Source organism: Equus asinus, chromosome 8, assembly GCF_041296235.1.
Source record: "Equus asinus isolate D_3611 breed Donkey chromosome 8, EquAss-T2T_v2, whole genome shotgun sequence".
NCBI lineage: Eukaryota > Metazoa > Chordata > Mammalia > Perissodactyla > Equidae > Equus > Equus asinus.
In genome coordinates, this window is record NC_091797.1 from 20470062 (window position 1) to 20490450 (window position 20389).

A 20389-nucleotide genomic window follows, 5' to 3' on the forward strand; every position below is an offset into this window, starting at 1 on the left:
TATTTTTAAAGATTCCACCCTTCTCCTTTTTCTCCCCAGAGCCCCCCGGTACATAGCTGTATATTTCGTTGTGGGTCCTTCTAGTTGTGGCATGTGGGACGCCGCCTCAGCGTGGTCTGATGAGCAGTGCCATGTCTGCACCCAGGACCCGAACCAACGAAACACTGGGCCGCCTGCAGCGGAGCGCGCGAACCCAACCACTCGGCCACGGGGCCAGCCCCAATATAATCTTTATTTTTTAAGAGCAGTTTTAGGTTTAAAGAAAAATTGAGTTGAAAGTACAGATACCCGTTCTACCACTTTGCCCCCCCCCATTTCAATTACAATCAATAAGCCAGTCTTGATACATTATTATTAGCTAAAGTCCTTAATTTACATTGAGGGTTCACTCTTCGTGCTGTTCATTCTGTGGGTTTGGACAAATGTATCTACATCATAGTATACGGAGTAGTTACACTGTCGTGAAAGTTTTCTGTGCCCCACCTATTCATCCCTTCTCTCCCTGTGAACCCCTGGTAACAACTGATCTTTTTTCTGCTTCCATAGTTTTACCTTTTCCAAAATGCCATATAGTTGGAATTATTCAGTGTGTAGCCTTTTCAGCTTGACTTCTTTTATTTAACAATGTACATTTAAGGTTTTTCCATGTCTTTTTGTGGCTTGATAGTGCCCTTCTTTTCATTGTTGAGTAATATTCCATTGTCTGGATGTGCCGCAGTTTGTTTCTCCAGTCACTTATTGAAGGACACCTTGATTGCTTTGACGTTTTGGCAATTATGAATAAAGCTTCTATAAACATTTGTGTGCAGGTTTTTGCGTGGATATACGTATTCAATTCCTTTGTTAAATACCAAGAAATATCGTTTCTACATCATATGGTAGGAGTATGTTTAGTTTTGTGAGAAACTGTCAAATTGTCTTCTAAAGTGGCTGTACCATTTTGCATTCCCACCAGCAGTAAATGAGAGTTCTCATTGCTCTGGATCCTCACCAGCATTTGTTGTCACTGTTCCAAAGTTCGGCCATTCTAACAGGTGTATCGTGGTATCTTATTGTTGCTTTAATTGGCAGCTTTCTGGTGATGTGATATGGAGCATCTTTTCATATGCTTATTTGCCATCTGAATGTCTTCTTTGGTGAAGTGTCTGTTCAGATCTTTTTGCCTCTTTTTCAGTTGAGTTTGTTTTCTTGTTGAGTTTTAAGCATTCTTTGCATATTTTGTTTACCACTTATATTTTATTTACCAGTCCTATTATCAGATATGTGTTTTGCAAAAATTTTCTCCCAGCCTGTGGCTGGTTGCTTGTCTCTTCATTGTCTTAAAACATTTATTTTGAAAACCTTCCCTCGTAGACTATCCAGATTTTTCAGATCTCTATTTTCGTTCTCACCTAAAGGATCTACTCTTCATTTATTGAGAATGACCCAAGAAAGTCTTCTGCTACTTAATTAAATAGTGAAGTAGTTTTGCACAAAATTTCAGCACAAAGAATTGGTCTCTTTACAGAGTTTAAGTATGTAAAAACATTCATAAAAGTTTAGTATCAGTATTGTTTTGCTTTTGGAAGCTTTGCATTGAGCCCAGTGATTTCTATGGCAAGTTTGAATTCGTCATCCATCTTAGTTTGCACTTCTAATGGCATTTCTCAATCTATGTCCCATGAAATTTGAATATTTTTCAAAATATACATATATTTTTTATGTATTACGTTTTTATACCTAGTCACATGTTTTGGGAATGATTTCATATTTTATTTCATCACTTGGAGATTTGCAATGCATATGAAAGCTTTAAAAATCAAGTTTTTATAGTAAAGAAACTTGCTTTATTTGTTTAATGCAATAGTTCCGGAAGTCTTTGATGATGGAAGCTTTTCTTTTGGAACATTTATGACGACTTTCACAATGCCGTTGTGCAGAACAGTAGCAAGGAAAATGATGCACCGAAGCTCATGCTCTGGGAAATTCTCTTGGCCTAGTGCCAAAGGGAAGATAAAATGTTAAAATGTATACTTTTTACTATTAGTATAAAGGAATTTTCCTGTGATATTTTTACAAAAACTATTTCCATCCTATACTTATTAAAAGTGGCCAATTGTGTTACATATAGCTTGTGACATGAAGGAACATAGGTTACTACTTAATGGCTTTCCAATCAAAATAAAACTATTTCCCTATTCTTGTGTAAAAAAGGATCTCAAACTTAAGGGTTTTGATTTGTCTCACAAATTCTTCTGGAGAGTGTTGTTTTCTTTGGTGGTGAGGACTTCCTCTTTGATTTCATAAGATTTGACCAGTGAAAATGTCTTTGGGTGGTCCTTTAGCCTGGGAGATTGATAGAAAAATCTTAGTTTACCTTTTCTGATAAATAGCCACTGCAGTTCTCGTATTCAAACCCATCATACGGTTTCCTCTGTGGATCTGGCCAAAGGAGTAGGATCAGCACATGAACTTTCCTGAGGCTTGGCTTTTTAAAAGGGGACCATGTTTCTCTGAAATCTTGGATTGATGAGAACCTTAACGTTTTTCGTTAGTTGAACTGAAGTGAACCTGAAATATGTTCACGTTAAAAATTATAGTTTTCATTTTAGAGACTGATGTTTCAAAGATTTTGTTTCTGATTTAAGTCTCTGAGCCTTTAATGCCAAGTTATGATTTATGAACATGGAAAGGAGAAAAAAAGGATCTTACTTTTGGCTTTTAATTATTTCTTAAAGTGTTTTATGTTTTTTGAATTTACAGATTAAATTTCTACACAGTGTTCTTTGAATTTCCTCATATGATTATTCTCTTTCTTTGAATATACATTTATTTTTTGCTCATAAAGTTTTTCAGTATATACAATATGTACTTAATTATTCTAATTTATAAGAGACAGGTAAGGATGGGTTGTAACTGATTTGCTTTCGAAAATTGTTATTTCTTAAAATTAAAAAAAGTAGGAAATAGAGAAAACTTTATTTCAACCTAACTCTTTTATAACAAAGAGTGGGTACTAAAATTACTATGTAAGAGCTCTATTATAGTAATTATTTACAGGATTTGATTTTTCCTTCTTAGTGTTTTTAACATACAGAATTTGCTTTTGCCTAATATAGTTTCATTTGTTTGGGAAATAGGACAAATTAAGTGATCTCTGACCATTTCTTTTTTAAAAAGTTCTTTCTGAGAACGTGCCAACGATACTAGCCACTTTAAAGAGGATTTATTGTAAACAATTTTTTCCACCCATATAACAGAATTAAAAGACTGCTATGAGGTGAATTCACATTACTTGTAAAAATGAATAAGATGATTTAATGGTGGTGAGCACTGAGGTATATAGTGTGCTACAGTGGAAAAAGATATGAACCAGAATGCAAGAAAGGTGGGTTTGAGATCCTCAAATAATCTAGCCTACTCCCCCAAAGGACCTTGGCTCTTACTGCTTCCTTCTGTGAAACTCTCTTCTTAACCCACCCCTCCCAATATTTGTGTTTTGCCCAGATGTCTGCTAATATTACCCCTTCTGAGATTATTACCCTTATCTGAGATTATTACCTTTATTTAAAATAACACTCGGCACCCTTTGTTCTCTTCTTTACTCTGTTTTATTTTACTTCATTGCACTTATTCCTGTCATGAGATAAAATGTTTATTTATTTTTCACCTTTTTTGTTTGCTTTGTTAGAATATAAGCTTAGAGTACAGGGACATTGCTTTGTTATTTGTTTTATCTCTACGGGTGTGGAAGATTTTCTAGCCCGTAAATAAATCTTGAAGGATTGAATTAATGAGTTTTGGTAAATCATGTAACTTGTTAGGCTGAAGTTTCCATATCTCTAAAATATGTGATCAGGTTCCTATGTTTCCTTCTGTTTCATGTGTGAAATCTTTTGTTCTTCTCTGTTCACTAATTGATTGTGTTGTTTTTAAGGCACTAAGAAATGTTCTATTTTTCTGTGGTTATATTTGCATATCTTTTGCTCTAATACTTGTAACCTACTCTGATGTGTTTTAGTCATCCTCTTGTTCTCTTTGGCATCCAGTATGCAACCTTGCATATTGTGTGCATATTTTGTATCTTTTGTATCTCATTATCTGACAAGATTAAGAAATTAAATATTCTAGTTAACAAAGACTTATCATGCATTGAATATCTAATATTCAAGGAATTACATCACAATAAGGTACGTTTGATGTTAATCTTTAAACACACACATACACACACACACACACACCCGCTCACATATACTCATATAGGTCTTTTTCTTAAGAAAGCATTTAGAATGCCTGCTTTCCTTCAGAGTCTTTGGTATAGAACTTCAAAAATGTTTTCTGGGTGATTGTTGAATGAGTAGAGCAAGGGTTCAAATCTTGTTTCTTTTCTTTTTTAAAGATTGGCACTGAACTAACATCTGTTGCCAATCTTCTTCTTCTTCTCCCCAGTACATGGATGTATATTCTAGTTGTAGGTCCTTCTAGTTTGACTGTGTGGGATGCTACCACAGCATGGCCTGATGAGTGGTGCTACATCTGCACCCAGGATCCGAACTGGCGAACACCAGGCTGCCGAAGCGGAGTGAATGAACTTAACCACTTGGCCACAGGGCTATCCTCCCAGTTTCTTATTAGTTATATGAATATGAACCAGTGGCTTTCTCTTCTTGGGCTTTAGTTTCCTCATCTATAAATTGGAGAAATACCTTCCTCCTCATCATTGTATTGACAGTTATTAAATATTTCCATGTGTGCAGATACTTTAAGTATTTTATATTATTTAATTTTCATAATAATCGTATGAGGTATGGGGGTATTACATTTTACCATTTTACAGATGAAGAAATTGACATATTTAAGAGGTTAAATACCTTGCAAGGTCACAGAGCTAGTAAGTGATTGAACCAGTTTGGAACCAAGATGATTTAACATTTCCATCATAGGCTTCTTATATTAATGTAGAGAAGATAATATTTTGCAAATATTGAGTTCTCATGATCGGAACATATTAGGTTCTCAAAACATGTTGATGCCCTTCCTTCTCTTTGTTTTGCAGAGATTTTGTGTTTGAATAACATTTATATGCCTTATTTCCCCCTTGCCTTCTTGGTAGGAAATCAGTTGACTATGTAGCTTTCCTGTTACCCAGTGCAAATTATCTAAAGAATAGATATGTTCTGTTATACTACTGTTTACAAAATATTTCTATAAGTGTTATGTAGATCTGAAAATTATGGGAGTGGGGAATGGGTTTTATATAAATGTTACATTTTCTTTTACTTACCTAGGGGGATAAAGCTTGATGTGGCTGAAAGCACAGAATTCTTATACAGGAGATCTGGATTTTTTTTTTTTTCTAGCTTTCTCATAATTGGCTGGTAACTTTGAAAGTTACAACTACTGGATTTTAATTTTATTACTTATAAAATAGTAGGGTAGAAGCACGTAATTTCTAACATTTTTGGATTCTATCCTGCTCCCTATGGTTTTATCTTTCATATCACTACCCTTTTCATTTACTGTATACAGGAAGCTTGCCAAAGGAAATCAGTAAGTACATCTTCTATAGGAAAGTATGTTAATTATTCTTTCTGTTATTTTCTTTTGAAACGTATTTAATTGGCAGTAGTATAGTTTTACAGAATATCATTGTTCCCATGTGAATTGCTGTTTGTTTATGAATAAAAGCTGAATGTTCTAGTCTTAAGATAAAAACTCAACCTGGGAAGTGGTAATGTTGGTGTTGGAAGCCTGAGGAGGAGATTTTCTAAAAATCTCAGATGATCAGACAGCTGCAAGATGAGTGCCTAGCTACGCTAATGTCACCTCTCCCGTTTTCCTTCTGGGTCTTTTTGTACACCAAGGTTCTCAGTTGTGTTTGAGGAGGTGAGAAGAGAGTTTGCAAGGAGCAAATACCTTTACATTTCTGCCTGGATCTGTGTGAATTTTGGTTCACTTTAAGTTGTCTAACATTTTAGTCTCATACTGTTTTGTAATTCCCTATTTCTGAGACTGCTATTTACCACAGATTTAAATATTCCATTTGAGAAGAAAGGTCAGGAGAGTGACTGCAAAGATGGTGACATAGGAGGCTACTGAAATCCCTCCTTCCCATGGACACACTGAATGTACAGCTACACACAGAGCAATTCCCTCAGGAAAAAATCTAGAAACCAGCTGAGCGACTATTACACCTTGGGTGAGTGAGAAAATACCCATATTGAAATATATGCAGTCATCTAAATGCTGACCACGATCATCCCCAGAGAACAGGGAAGCAGGTGGACTCCTTCCCTGCCCTCTGCTTCTAGCCCACTCCAAGTCATCAGTATCTTTCTGGAAGGAGCTTATAAATATGTCTGGCACCCCAGCTTTTGCCGCTGCTGCCAGAGGAACAGGCCTCCAGATCACCTCAATCTGATTATCAATGAGGCATGTGTTCAAGAGTCCCCAAAACTGTAGCAAACAAAGAAGTTCTTAACAGGTTCAGGAATTTCACCCACATCTCACCCCCGCCACTGCCACCTCATGGCTATATACCCAGGCTCAGTGCAGAGAGAGCAGGTAAAAATTCCCTCCTCCCAGTTTCCCTCTCCAAGGGACCTAACTACATACTTTCTCAGCTGTCATCTCAGGGTCCACCTTCGAGCCAGCCTGCATTTAGGTGCTGACTATGATTTTCCCCTTTGGGATGCCAACAGGTCTTGGCATATCTTCAGGTACTGTTATACAATAAGAACAAAGAAGGAAGCTTGGACAATCACACGGGTTTGTGAGTCAACCAAGAATTTGGGCCTGGCTGATAGACAAGGTACATTTACTACATAGGACTACTCTGTGAATACTGAGAGAGGTGGCTGTTTTCTTTCGTGCACAGGGATCAACACAAAGAGGCAAGGAAAATGAAGAAACAGGGGAATATGTTTGAAACAAAAGAACAAGATAAGACTCCAGAAATAGTTCTCTTTTTTTTGGTGAGAAAGATTAAGCTAACAGCTGTCACCAATCTTCCTCTCTTTTTGCTTGAGGAAGATTAGCCCTGAGCTAACATCTGTGCCAGTCCTCCTCCACTTTGCATGTGGGTCACCACCCCAGCAAGGCTGACAGGTAGTGTTGGTCTGTGCCTGGGATCCAAACCTACAAACCAGGCTGCTGAAGTGGAGTTGCTGAACTCAACCACTATGCCAGGGGAACGGCCTCCAGATATAATTCTTAATGAAGATAAGTGACTTACCTGATACAGTTCAAAATAATGCTCATAAAAATGCCCACCGAGGTTAGGAGAGTGATGCATGCACAAAGTGATAATTTCAACAGAGAGATAGAAAATACTAAAAAGTACCAAACAGAAATTATAGAACTGAAGAATATAATAACTTAGCTGAAAAATTCAGTAGGTGGATTCAATAGCAGAATAGATCAAGCAGAAGAAAGGATCAGTGAACTTGGAGCCAGAGCAGTGGAATTCATCCAATCAGAGGAAGAAAAAGAAAAAAAGAATGAAAAAGAGTGAAGATAGCTTAAGTGTCTTATGGAACTCCGTGAATCAGACCAATATTAGCATTACAAGGGTCCCAGAAAGAAAAGAATGAGAGAAAGGGGTAGAAAGTGTATTCTTAGAAATAATGGCTGAAACTCTGCCTAACCTGGTGAAAGCAGCAGACATTCAGATCCTGGAAGCGTAAAGAATACCAGAAAAGGTAAAACTAAAGGACCCACTCCAAGACACAGCATAATTAAATTGTCAAAAGTTAAAGACAAGGAGAGAATCTTATAAGGAGGAAGAGAAAAACAACTTGTTATGAACAAAGGAACCTGCATAAGACCATCAGCATATTTTTCAGCAGGAGCTTTGCAGGCCAGAAGGGAGTGGTAAAGTATACTCAGAGTGCGGAAAGAAAAAAACTGGCAAGCAAAAATACTCTACCTAGCAAAGTTGTCCTTCAGTTTTTTCATACAAAAGTTTTTCCATTGGACTCTGGGAGTCCAGAGACTTGGGTTCTAATTTCTGATTGATTTGTGCTTGTGACTGGGCAGATGGCTTAGCCTGCTTGAGACTCAGGTTTCACATTTGGCTAGAATGGAGAGCACCATAGTGTTTTCAGCCCCACACATAGGATTTTGTGAAATACCGGATGTCCTTGCTTCTAAGATACGTGTTTTAACTTTCTGAAAATAGTGTGCTTCTTAAATTGATAAGTATATTTAAAGTGATAGCCTTTTCTTTTTTTTGTAAGTAGTTTTTATTAATCAATGGTTTTTGTAATCAGTAATGACTCAGATTTAAGGAGAAATGGCAGTTATCTGTTTTAGGGGTGTATATTTAAAAGTAGTATTTAACAATCTCAGATTAAAATTTGGTGAGATTTTCACATTTTGCATACACTTAAATCTTTTCTATAATGTTTATAAATGTTATTTAAAAACAAAGTAGAGAACACAATGGTAATACAATTCAGACACTCCTTTTTTTTTAAAAAAAAATTTGACTATTAACAAAATATAAACTTGAAACATGTATTTTATTGAACTGTATTATCCCAGAATTATGACTAAGGAATTTATGTGGTAGAAAAAATGCTATAAATAGACTTGATAGTAAACTTTGAATCTAATTTTGGCTTTGCCACCAACTCGTTTTGTTATGTTGGCCAAGTTGCGTAATTTTCTGTTAATTTTTTTGATGAGAATTAAATTATCTGCCTTTCAATTCCAAGACCCAAATGTTGTTATAAAGCTCTTCAAAGATCATGTATTTTCAAGACTTTTAAAGTTTGTAAAGCCTTATATAAATTCAGGATTTTAGCTCTGTTTGTAATTTTTTTTCCTTAAAAAAATGCTTTAAGTTTTCTGTGTTTTTTCTTTTCTTAGTGAAAAATGAAATAATAAGAAGAATACTGCCCTACCTGGAATAACACTGAGTTTCCTTTTTCATGAATATCTTTTAAGGAAGCTAATGAAAAACATAATGAAACATTGTAGGTTAAGATCTTGTTACAGTTTTAAAACTGATAGATTGGATTTTTTAAATTAAACTTTTAATTTTGAGATAACAGTAGGTTCATATGCATTTTTAAGAAATAATACTGAGAGATCCTTGGTACCACCTTTAACCATTTTGCCCCAATTTAACATCTTGCAAAACTGTAGTTCAATATCACAATCAGTATATTGACATTAATGCATCAAGGTCCAGAACAATTTGTCTACCACAAAGACCTCTCCATTTGCTGTTTTCTAGGCACACCCACTGTGCTGCCCCCTCCCCACTAGTCTCTCCTCCATTTCTGCAGTTTTGTCAACTCAAGAATTTTATATAAATGGAAGCATACAAAAGGGACCTTTTGGGATAGGGTTTTTTTCACTCACTGTAATTTCCTGGAGTTGTTGCATGTGTCAGTAGTTTGTTCCTTTTTATTACGTAGTAGCATTTTATTCTACCACAGTTAATTTAATCATCAGTTGAAAAACATCTGGGTGGTTTCTGGTTTTTGGCTATTATATATAAAGTGCTATGAACATTTGTGTACAGATTTTTGTATATGAACGTAAGTTTTCATTTCTCTGAGATAAATGCCTAAGAGTGCAATTGCTGGGTCATATAATTGTATGATTAGTTTTATAAGATACTGTTTTCCAGAGTGGCTGTACCATTCTACAGTCCAATCAGCAATGTATGAGTGACCCATCCATTGGTGAGTGATCCATCCATTGATGAGTGATCCATACATTGATGAGTGACCCATCCATTGATGAGTGACCCATACATTGATGAGTGACCCGGTTTCTTCGCATTGTTGCCTACGTTTGGTGCTGTCTTTGTTTTTTTGTTTTAGGCATTCAGATAGGTGTATAATGTATCTCTTTGTGTCTTTCATTTGCATTTCACTAATGACTAATGATGTAGAACGTTTTTTCATGTGGTTATTTCCATGTATTTCCTCTTTAGTGAAATGCTTGTTCACGTCTTTTCCCCATTTATAATTAGATTATTTGTTGTTTTACTGTTGAATTTTTGAGCTCTTTATAGATACTCCTCCTTTGTGAGATATGTGTTTCACAAATATTTTTCTCACAGTTCTGCAGCTTGCCCTTTTATCCTCTTAATATGGTCTTTTGCAGAGAAAAGTTTTTAATTTTGAATGAGGTCCAGTTTATCAATTTTTTCCTTTTATGGAGTGTACTTTTGGTGTGAAGTTTAAGAACTCTTTGACTCACCCTAGATTCTGAAGATTTTCTCCTATATTTATTTTTCTAAAAGTTTTATAGTTTTACATTTTATGTAATGCTCTAGGACCCATTTTGTGTTAATTTTTGTATAAGTGTTGAAGTTTAATTTGAAGATATTTATTTGCCAACAGATCCTCACTTGCTTCAGCATTGTTTGTTGGAAAGGCTATCCTTCCTCTGGATTGTATTTCCAACTTTGTCAAAAATCAGTTGGGCATATTTTTGTGTGTATGCTTCCGGGTTTATAGTCTCTTCCATTTATCTGTGTGTGTATTTCTCTGCCAATACCATACTGTTTTGATTAGTGTAGTAGGCCTTAAGATCAGATTAATTTTTTCCACTATATTATTTTTTAATATTGTTTATTCTAGGGCCTGTGCCTTTCTATATAATTTTGAGAATTGACTTGTATGTCTACAAATAACGTTGCTGGGATTTTGATAGAAATTGCCGAACCTATAAATCAGTTTGGGGAGAATTGATGTCTCTGCTGTGTTGAGTCTTGTAATCTGTGAAAATGGTGTGTTTCTCTATTTCATTTAAGTATTCTTTAATTTCTTTCATCAACATTTTTTAATCTTCAGTCTATAGATCCTGTAGCTGTTTTGTTATCTTTATACTTAAGTGGTGTATTTTCTTTGTGTGATTGTAAGTAGTATTTTGTTTTAATTTTGGTTTCCACATGTTCCTTGTTGGCATATAAAAATTTAATTGTTGTGTATCCGTCTTATATCTGAACTGACTGAACAGTTCTAGGAGTTTTTCTGTAGATTTGTTGAGACCTTCTACTTAAAGAGTCATGTCATCTGCAAATGGGGATACTTTCATTTCTTCCTTTCGTGTTTGTATTCCATTTATTTCTTTTTATTGTCAATGCACTGGGCAGAACTTTCAGTACTATGTTGAATAAGAGGGGTGAAAGCAGACATCCTTGCCTTGTTCTTGGTCTTAGGAGGAAAGCATTTGCTGGGATTTTTATCATGAAATGATGTTGGGTTATGTCAAATGCTTTTTCTACATCAATTTACATGTCACATGATTTCCTTAGTCTCTTGATATAGAGTATTACACTGATTGGTTCACAAATATTGAATCAGCCTTGCATACCTGGAATAAATTCCAGTGATCATTGTGTATAATTCTTTTTATATATTGCTGGATTTGATTTACTAATATTTTGTTGAGAATTTTCACATCTAAATTCATGAGAGATATTGGCCTGTAGTTTCTTTCTTCTTCTTTTTTTTTTTTGTACTGTGTTTGGTTTTGTTGTGCTTTAGTCTCCTTGTGCTATACTTTGTTTTGGTATTGGAGTAATACTGGTCATAAAATCAGTTGGCAAGTTTTTCCTCCTCTTTAATTTTCTGGAACAGATTGTGTAAAGGTGACATTAATTTGCTTTAAATATTTGGTAGAATTCTGTGAAACCATCTGGCCCTGAAGATTTCCTCTGTCTTCTCTACTCCAGTGTTGTGTCCGTCTAAGTCAGTTTGTTTGGGTTATTATATTTTTCAATTCTTTAATTTCTAATTGATTAGTTATTCATTTGTTTTAAAAGAATTTTAATGGCTTGTGGAAGCATGTGTGATGGCTGCTTTAAAATCCTTGTCAAACAATTCTAACATCTGATTCATCTTGGTTTTGACATTTATTGGTTGTTTTTTCTTATTCATGTTGTGCTTTCCTGCTTCTTGGTATAACAGTGATTTTTCATTATATCCTAGATGTGATATTATGAGACTCTGGATCCTATTTAATCTTTTTTTTCTTTTTAATCATCTAGGACCCTGTTTGAAGTGTAACATGAGGGCTGGGTGAATGTGTTTGTTCAGGTTCCCACTAGGTCCCCCTGCCTCCCACAGTAAGTCAGGACCGCTGCAGCAAAAGCAGCACACTGACCCCCACTGCCTTGTGGCAGATGGGTAGATTGCATGCTTACCTAACCCTCTTGGGGATTTGGGTTGGCGTATCAGTTCCCTTCTGAGCCTGCTGCCACCAGGGGAGGGAGGGAAGGGTAAAGTGCCAACTAGCTCTGCGTCCTGCCACCTCCTTTGGCTTCATTAATGCAGATTAAGGTCAGGACTTTGCTTCACCTTGGGCCCTGCTGACACCAGGGGAGTGAGGAATAGGAGTGGCGGCTAGCCCTACTTGGCACTGCTGAGTAGGTGTGGAGATTCAGGCCTCAGTGATGCTAAGGGAAGGAGGAAAGTGGAGCAGGGACTAATAACCTTGGCTTGTACTGCCTTGGTCAGTCTCATTGATTTTGTGTATGTGGGGGGGGGGGTCAGTCTCACTGATACCTTGTTCAGCTTCTTCCTGGGCCCCACTGACAACAGGATTGTCTTCTTAATAAATGTCATTGCTGCTGGGGAGGGGTGGAGGCTCTGCTTTTTGCTCCACCCTGCAGATGCTACTTCAGTGGGGGAATTCTAGCCTCTGAGAAGAATGAGCAACAGAGGGGAAGATCACCTCCCATCTCTGCCCACTGACAACATCCCTGCAGGGAAGTTGGAGCACCCCCTGGTTCTTCCTGGTGGAGGGTGGAAGATCAGCCTGCCAGACTGCCTGATTCTCTACTAGTGGGTGAATCAGGCTGTCTGCTTCTGTGTTTGCAGAGATGGGATGGGGTGGGGATTTGGGGGTGGAAATTTGACTCTCATTTAGTCTGCTGAAAGGAGAGAGTGCAGTTTTTCCATTGGTGATTGGCTGGAGTAGGGTGAGTATTGCCAAAAATGTTTTCTGTTGTTGGTCCACCCTTTTCCTGCTTCTTGGCTGGGAAGGAGCAGCCTTTTCTTGGAGCTTGTTTCCTTCTCTACCTTTTGGTGGTTTCACAAGGAGTCTTCTCTGGCCCCCTGCCTGGGATATATGAGAGGCAATAGGAACCCAGGGCCCTCACTGCTGTGTTAGTCCTCAAGCTGTGAGGTCCTAGGCAGCTAGCCTTCTTTTTCCCCGTTTCAGAAACTCCCTGTGCTTCTTTGTTGTGTTATATATAGGATATTTTAGTTGTGAGAGGAAGGACCTGGGAGATATGGGGCTTTCCATTTTGACAGAACCTAACGTCCCTTGAGATCTTGTTTTTGTTAATATGGAAGCACTTAAAATTAAATATTCTTATTATAGTGGAGTAGTATTTAGTAAAAAATTTTTCTGTGAAGATTTTCATTGATTTCTACATTAGATTGTGATTCGTTATTAGCATTTTGTTTTCTAGAATCATAGAATTATTTTCTTATACAATGAGGAAACTCTCTGACCTTTTTTATTATGGTAAAATATAAATAACAAAAAATTTTGCATTTTAACTATTTTTAAGTGTACAATTTGGTGGAATTCATTATATTCACAGTGTTGTGCAACCATTACCATTACCTATTTTTCAAAGCTTTTTTGTTAATTAATAGACTTTTTTTGAACTGTTTTAGGTTTACAGAAAAATGAGTGGAAAGTACAGAAAGTTCCCATGTTACTTTTTCCTTCCCCCCTGTACCCTATTATTAGCATCGTGCATTAGTGTAGTGCCTTTGTTATAACTGATGAGCCACATACATTCTATGGGTTTTGACAAATGTATAATAACATCTGTCTACCATTACAGTGTCATACAGAGTAGTTTCACTCTCCTAAAAATCCCGTGTGTTCCACTCTTCATCCTTCCTCCTTCCCTCCCCCCAAACTCCTCCAACCACTGTCTTTTTACTGTGCCTAATTTAATATCATAAAACGTCCATTTTTTAAAAAGTTTATCAAAATTCAGTTTCAGAACATTAAGTAGGTGAAATACAGTGCAAAAACCATTTTTATAAATGTTTAATTTACATAGAACCTGTTACTACAAGCTATTCATATACTCTTTTAGAGTGTTTTGCAAAGGTGCTAGTTTGATTTATAACTCATAAAAGTGGAAGCCAATTTAAACTGCATTATGCACTGTTATGGCAATTGATGTTCATATCTGCTCAGTTTTCCGCTATTCACCTCACTTTTTATGCCCCATGATTCTTAGACTGCCTCATGGTCTATGTTGTCTTAGGTTTGGATTATATATTATAGATTAACAAGAAAGGGGTCAGACTCTTTGAGATAATGTACGTAAATACCCTTATTTTATAAAGAAGGAACCAAACTCCAGAGATATAAAAGGTTAATTTCTTACTTGATTTGTTTATACGAAAGCAAAACTTAACATGTATTAAACTCTTACTTTGTGGCTATGATATGTCTTCATACATTTTGTATTTTGACAAACCCGAGGACTCGAGAAATGGATAATCTTGCCCATGATCTCTCAGGACCTTCATGGCAGAACCCAGATTGCAACTGGACTCTCAGCCACTGTCCAGTACTGCAGTCAGGAAAGACTGCACGCTGAAGCTCCTCTTCCTGGCTGCGCTCTTTGATGTTGAAGCCCAGTTGCTGAAGTGATCTAGAATGAAGGATCAGAATCTAGTGGACCCACTTTATCCCTGAATACAAGCATTATCCTGTCAGATCCCCAGCTTAACCATTGAGTCATAATATGATACAAGTGTTCTATGCTCTAGTCAACTGTGTGGGCATGGGAGGCACAAAGGCAGAAGGCGGTAGAGTGAGTAGAGCAGCAAAGTAGATAGTGACAGTCAGTGTGATTAGTGCTGTGATAGAAGTATTTTTGGGTATACAAGATGAGACATCGGGGATGTCTTACCCCTAAAAAGAGACAGCTAAGCTGAATTTTGCTATTGGCTTCATTAAAGGGTGTTAATGTCTCTGAAGCATCTATCTTTAGGCCTTTTAAAAACTATTTGTAACCCTTTCTGACTCTCTGCTGACAACAATCCTCCCCAACCTACAAGATTTCAAGCCCCACTGAGAAAGTACAGTTACAGTTGTTGGTTTAGAACCGTTAAAAAGAATCAAACTTCTGTATCTACTTAGTGAGAGATGTTTGTGATAGTGACATTTAATGAAAAATAGCTTGTTTTGTGCTGGTAAGAGCTCAGCCTTGGAATTAGGTAGAACTGATTTGATTGAATCTGGGTTCTGCAGTTATGTGACCTCGGATAAAGGAGATAGCCTCTGTAAAACAAGGACACTACTGTTTTGTGGATTAAATGAGATTATGCTTATAAAAAGCTCTTAGCACAGTGCCTGGTATATACTGATAATGTGTTAGCTGCTTTTATTAATAAATGAACCTTACCTTAACCGAGTTTATAACTGTAAAAATACAATGTTAGTACATGTTACTTTGGTGCTAAATTTGTGCTTAAAATAGTTGGGAAAATGTTCTATTTAAGTTTATGTAGAGTTATAATAATATTTCCAGTAGGAACCATAAATTTAAACACATGCCAAGAAATGAGAATTAAGAGCAGTCCTATTTTGGTAAATAGATAATAAACAGTGTTTTTCTAAGAAGACCACAAAGAATTTACCCCTAGAGTTCTCCAGTGGCATCAGGATGTTCAGCGTTTGACTGTTTATGCAGGCCCTCTCCAGTGCTCGGAAATCCGTATGCTGTGTGTACATCTTTGTTTAGTCACCTCTTACGACCAAGGAACTTTTGATAAAGAAAGTTCTTGTTTCATTAATTTTAGATTGCCTCTTTTATCAGTAGTGAAGGATTGCCAGTACAATTGCTCAACTAGTAAATTTTTTTTGTGTCTTCAGACTTCTTTTTTCTTTTTTGAAACATATTGGGTCCATTGTTAATCATAAGAAAGTTGTGATCCCTGATTTCAGGGAGTTTAGGAAGACTGATACAAATATATGCAGGGTAAATTAAAGATAGTATTTTACACGTAATGAAAATAAGAAAAATAAATGACTATATGCTATTGGAATCCCATGCCATCACTATTGAAAAACCTAGTGGAATTTTGTGAATGCCCTACCGGGAGGGATGATTTCAGAGAGTTGTCGCATTTTATGGTAGCTGGGTGATGAGCTTACATTAGATTGTGATCTTACTTTTATCAGTCTTGAAGTGACTCACTGTCCAGGCTGGGGGCACTGGTTTGAAAGGTCCTCTTCAGTTATAAGCCATAAAAATGCCATGGTGGTTTGGGGTTTCGATTAAAAATAGAGTGTGCTGATTTCTGTGTAGGTGTGCTTACCGTATTTATTTACATTTATTCAATGTTGGTATTGCTTTTATTTCTAGCAAATATTTCTTAAATGTATTTTTGTCTTGTTTGTGTTATAAAACAGAAAAAGCAAAACTAAAGGTGTAAATTCATACACATTTTATCACTTGTTAAATAAAACATTCATTGAACAAATAACATCAGAGAAGTTGCCTCTTTCTCTACTTTTTTCCTGTTAAATTAGAGCCCTGAGATTAATTAAAACTTGTTGCAGTTTTCATCATCTTAAAGCTGATGCTTAAAACTAATATAGCTACAAAAAAATGAATACTTCTTAGAATTTAAACAGTTGTTATACACATGAACTGTTCTGCTGGAGATCTCATTACTCAGGATTCATAATCACTCTATTCAGATGTGACAGGAGTGGGCTTATTTGGGTATCTTTGAGATTTGAAGCAAATCTGTACGAGCCTATTTATTGATGGTCTTCATTGGCCAGAGACAGAGGCTTTTATAGATTTGCTTGGAAATAGAAATTAAAAAACACCAGCAGCTAACATGTATATAATACTTTATTATTTGTAGAGCCTTGTATGTACAGAATGTCCTTGATTCTGTTAGCAGTTTGATGAAGGAGTGTTCTTATCTTAAAGAGCTTAATTGACATGCCCATGATCATAACACCTAGTAAGTGCAGGATGTTAGACTTTAGCTTCCATGTTCTTTTCTACATTCTCCAAGGAAATGTCTTTATTTTAAAATTAGTCTTAATCAATATTGTACTCACAGTATCTTCGGATTATTTTATCTGATTTTCCATTGCATTTTGGAAAAAAAATTAACAGAAGTTAAGCCAGCAGTCTTATTTTAATAGTTGGAAATGACAACTATAGAGGTCCTGGGGAAATGTTAGGCTCTGTGGAAATGAAAGTAATTGTAGGATCCAAGTTAAGTACAAGAAAATTATATTCACATTCTGAACGCAAAACCACATGAGAACTCCAGATTCAGAGTTTTAAATGAAAATAAAATAAAAACAAGAAGAAAACTAACCAAATCACCAGTTTTCCTTGTTGTGATGTTGTACTAATACACCTTTTAAAGGTAGTGATGATGTATTAATACACCTTTTAAAGGTTATGATAAACTGCACAGACGTGCTCTAGTTCCTTTAGACAGAATTTCCCTGAACTCATGTCACCTACAAGGGATTTGTGGAGTTAGTCAACCGTTAACGAACATCGACCTTTCATTTGGCTGGAGAGGGCAGAAAGGTTGTTCTGCAGAAGATAGCAAATACTGTATGTATGGAGACTGAGGAAAATTGCATATGCTATGATTTTGTTTTAATCAGAAAAAATTTAATAAAATATAAAGTATTCCCTAAAGTCCTCCATTGCCATTAATTCAGCAAGGCTCACGTTTGCCCCCAGTGCGGGTCTGCTTCTACGGAGTTGTTCAAAAATGATTTTGTTGTTCTTCCATCAATCCCAGGAACAGTAACTACGTGTCTGTGGCTAATACAGGTATTGCCAGAATGCCCTTTAAAAAGGTAAATTTCCTACCTGGAAGTCTGCCAAGAGTTGTTTTCCAAATCGTAGCCTTTCCTGAATCAAAGGAGGCAGCTGTTGACTTCCTGTGTGGACGCAGAGGAGTGGGGAGTATCAGGGCAAGCTGCGGCTCGGCTTTCCCATCCCACCTCCTGGGCTTGTGCCCGCAGCGTCTATTTTGAGTCGCCAGACTCAAAGTAAATAATTTTACTTACCATCTTCTTTATATACTGGCTTAAAACTTTACTTTGTAAATTAAAAATAAATTATGTTGCAAGCAGTTTATCTTTCTTAACTGATTTTTGTCACTTTTTGTATACTTTGCAGTTCTTGAAATACTAGGATGAGTCTTATTTATGGTAAAAGAAGTAAAGAGAATTTAAATGTATTATTGTTCTGACCAGAAAATATTAAGACTACATGTCACAGAAAGAGTCTGTTAGGGTTAGAAAGAACCTTAGATCACTGAGACCTCTCATCAGGGAGCTGTAGCAGAATAATCTGAAGAACTTTCCACAGATTTCCTCAGATCATTTGATTGGATAGTTTTGAGGTAGCCCCTGTGCATGGTGCATTTTTATAAAGCTTCTGAGGAGATGATTTTGATTAGTATTCATGGTGAAGAACTACTTAAATTATCATCCAGCTGTTTCAAGTGAGGCCCAAAGACGTGAGCTGGTTTGCCCAGAGACTGCTGATGGCTGAGCCCAGACCAGATTCTGGTCTCCTACCTCAAGTCCCATGGCTTTTTCCCGCTTTACCAAAGTCATCTCCTAATTTGGATGTTTACACTAATACTGGAAAACCTCTCTTTTTTTTTCTCACTTGTTTCAAACTTCTGAGATTGTAGTCCTGTGAAATGCTTAGAGACTCTACCTCCAACATTAAATTGTAAGTAACTGCAAGATAGGGACTGAACATAGCCATGTCTTTTAACCTCTGAGAAATGTTTTACACAGTTCGTTTAATGTAAAAACTCAGTAAGTGCTTATTAAAGGAGTAATTTTGATTTGGAATAATGTAGCATCTGGTGCCACACACACTTGGTTCATGGCCAGTGTTCAACAATATTTCTTGAATAAAAAGCAGTCTTTAGGTAATCTTTTTATAATTTTAGATGTAAATTCCACTTTCCACATAATCTCTGCATAATTTAGAACAATTTTTTATAATTTAGAATGATTTTTATAATTTAGAATGATTTTTATTTTCCCAGAATAATTGTTTTGTTTTGCTTTTTGTGTAACAGTAGCATAGTTGTTGCTTCTGAAAGTAAAATCACATTTGAGTAGTAAAAAGAGTAATGCACTTAATATTAGACCAAATTACATCACTATCTAGGGTTTAATTTTCCTCCATCTGTAAATGAATGAAGTAGGCTAGATCTCTGCTCAAAAATTATGTGACTATATCCTATTGGCTCTGTTTCTTTATATACATATAAAGATATATATCCTATTGTCTCTGTTTCTCTGGAGAACCCTGACTAATACAATCTCTCTATATTTCTTTTTTATAAAATGTTTAATATAAATGGTAATGCTAAGCACTTTGAATAAATAAAACAGGAGGTAGGGGACTAGAGAGTGATCACAAGTCCCATTTCAAATAGAGTAGCGAGAAGGCCTTTCTGAACAGATAATGTTAAAACAGAGTCCTGAAGAAAGTAAGGGAGTGAGACGTGTGGATACCTTAGGGGCAGAGGGAAGCGTCTGTTTATAACAGCTTTGTTAATATTAAGACAAAACTGGAGATAATCCAAATGTTCATCAGCTAGTAAATGGAGAAACAAGTTATGGTACATGTATACAGTGGAATACTGGCCAGCAATAAATAGGAACAAATTATTGATACACGCAACAACATGGATATGTCTCAAAAGCATTACACTACGTGAATAAAATCAGCCATAAAAGAATACGCACTGTATGATTCCATTATTATAACATTCTAAAAAGGCAAAACTGTAGAAACAAGGAACAGATCAGTGGTCCACAGAGATGGAGGGGAGGATTGTCTATAAAGGGCACAAAGAAACTTTTGGGAATGGTGGAAATGTTCTCTATCTTTATTGTGGTATTTACATATCTGTATTTGTCAGCACTCAAACTATGCATTCAAAAGGGGGAATTTTACTGTATGGAAATTATACCTCACTAAATCTGGCTTAAAAGAATTCTTTGTACATGACATACTATGAAGTAAACCTGATGCCCACTGAAGATATACCATTTCTATCTTGTGACCTTTCTATCTTTGAGGATAGAATTACCTCCATTCCAGTTTGAAAAGCATGGAGGCAAGAAAATTCTCACAATAGTCAATTATGCTAATTATGATAGTTAATTTATGAACAATTTCAGCTGTGAAGAAGTGCTTTTTAGCGCTTCATAAATTGTGGAAGTCCTAGAAAGCAATAGTTTTTTGAGGAACACAAGTAAACAATGCTCTAATTACAAAATAAAACCAAAAGATATTGTTAATATTATGATCCAGGGATACAGTTTCCTTTGATATGAGAAGTGAACTTTAACTGCCAGTGTCACAGTTAAAACCAGAGTC

General features: G+C 36.2%; 1 protein-coding gene across 8 annotated transcripts in view; it reads left to right on the forward strand.

Moving 5' to 3' along the window:
• The window catches only part of SUPT3H (SPT3 homolog, SAGA and STAGA complex component), a 467896-nt gene that overhangs the window by 149421 nt on the left and 298086 nt on the right, over nt 1-20389 (forward strand). Inside the window, exon 1 of one of the 8 annotated variants that reach the window (XM_070514827.1) lies at nt 12868-12925. The exons of the other annotated variants lie outside the window; for them this stretch is intronic. The gene's annotated coding sequence lies outside the window, so the exon portion shown is untranslated. Of the gene's footprint in view, nt 1-12867; nt 12926-20389 lie in introns of those variants that run through there. 8 annotated transcript variants of the gene reach the window in all.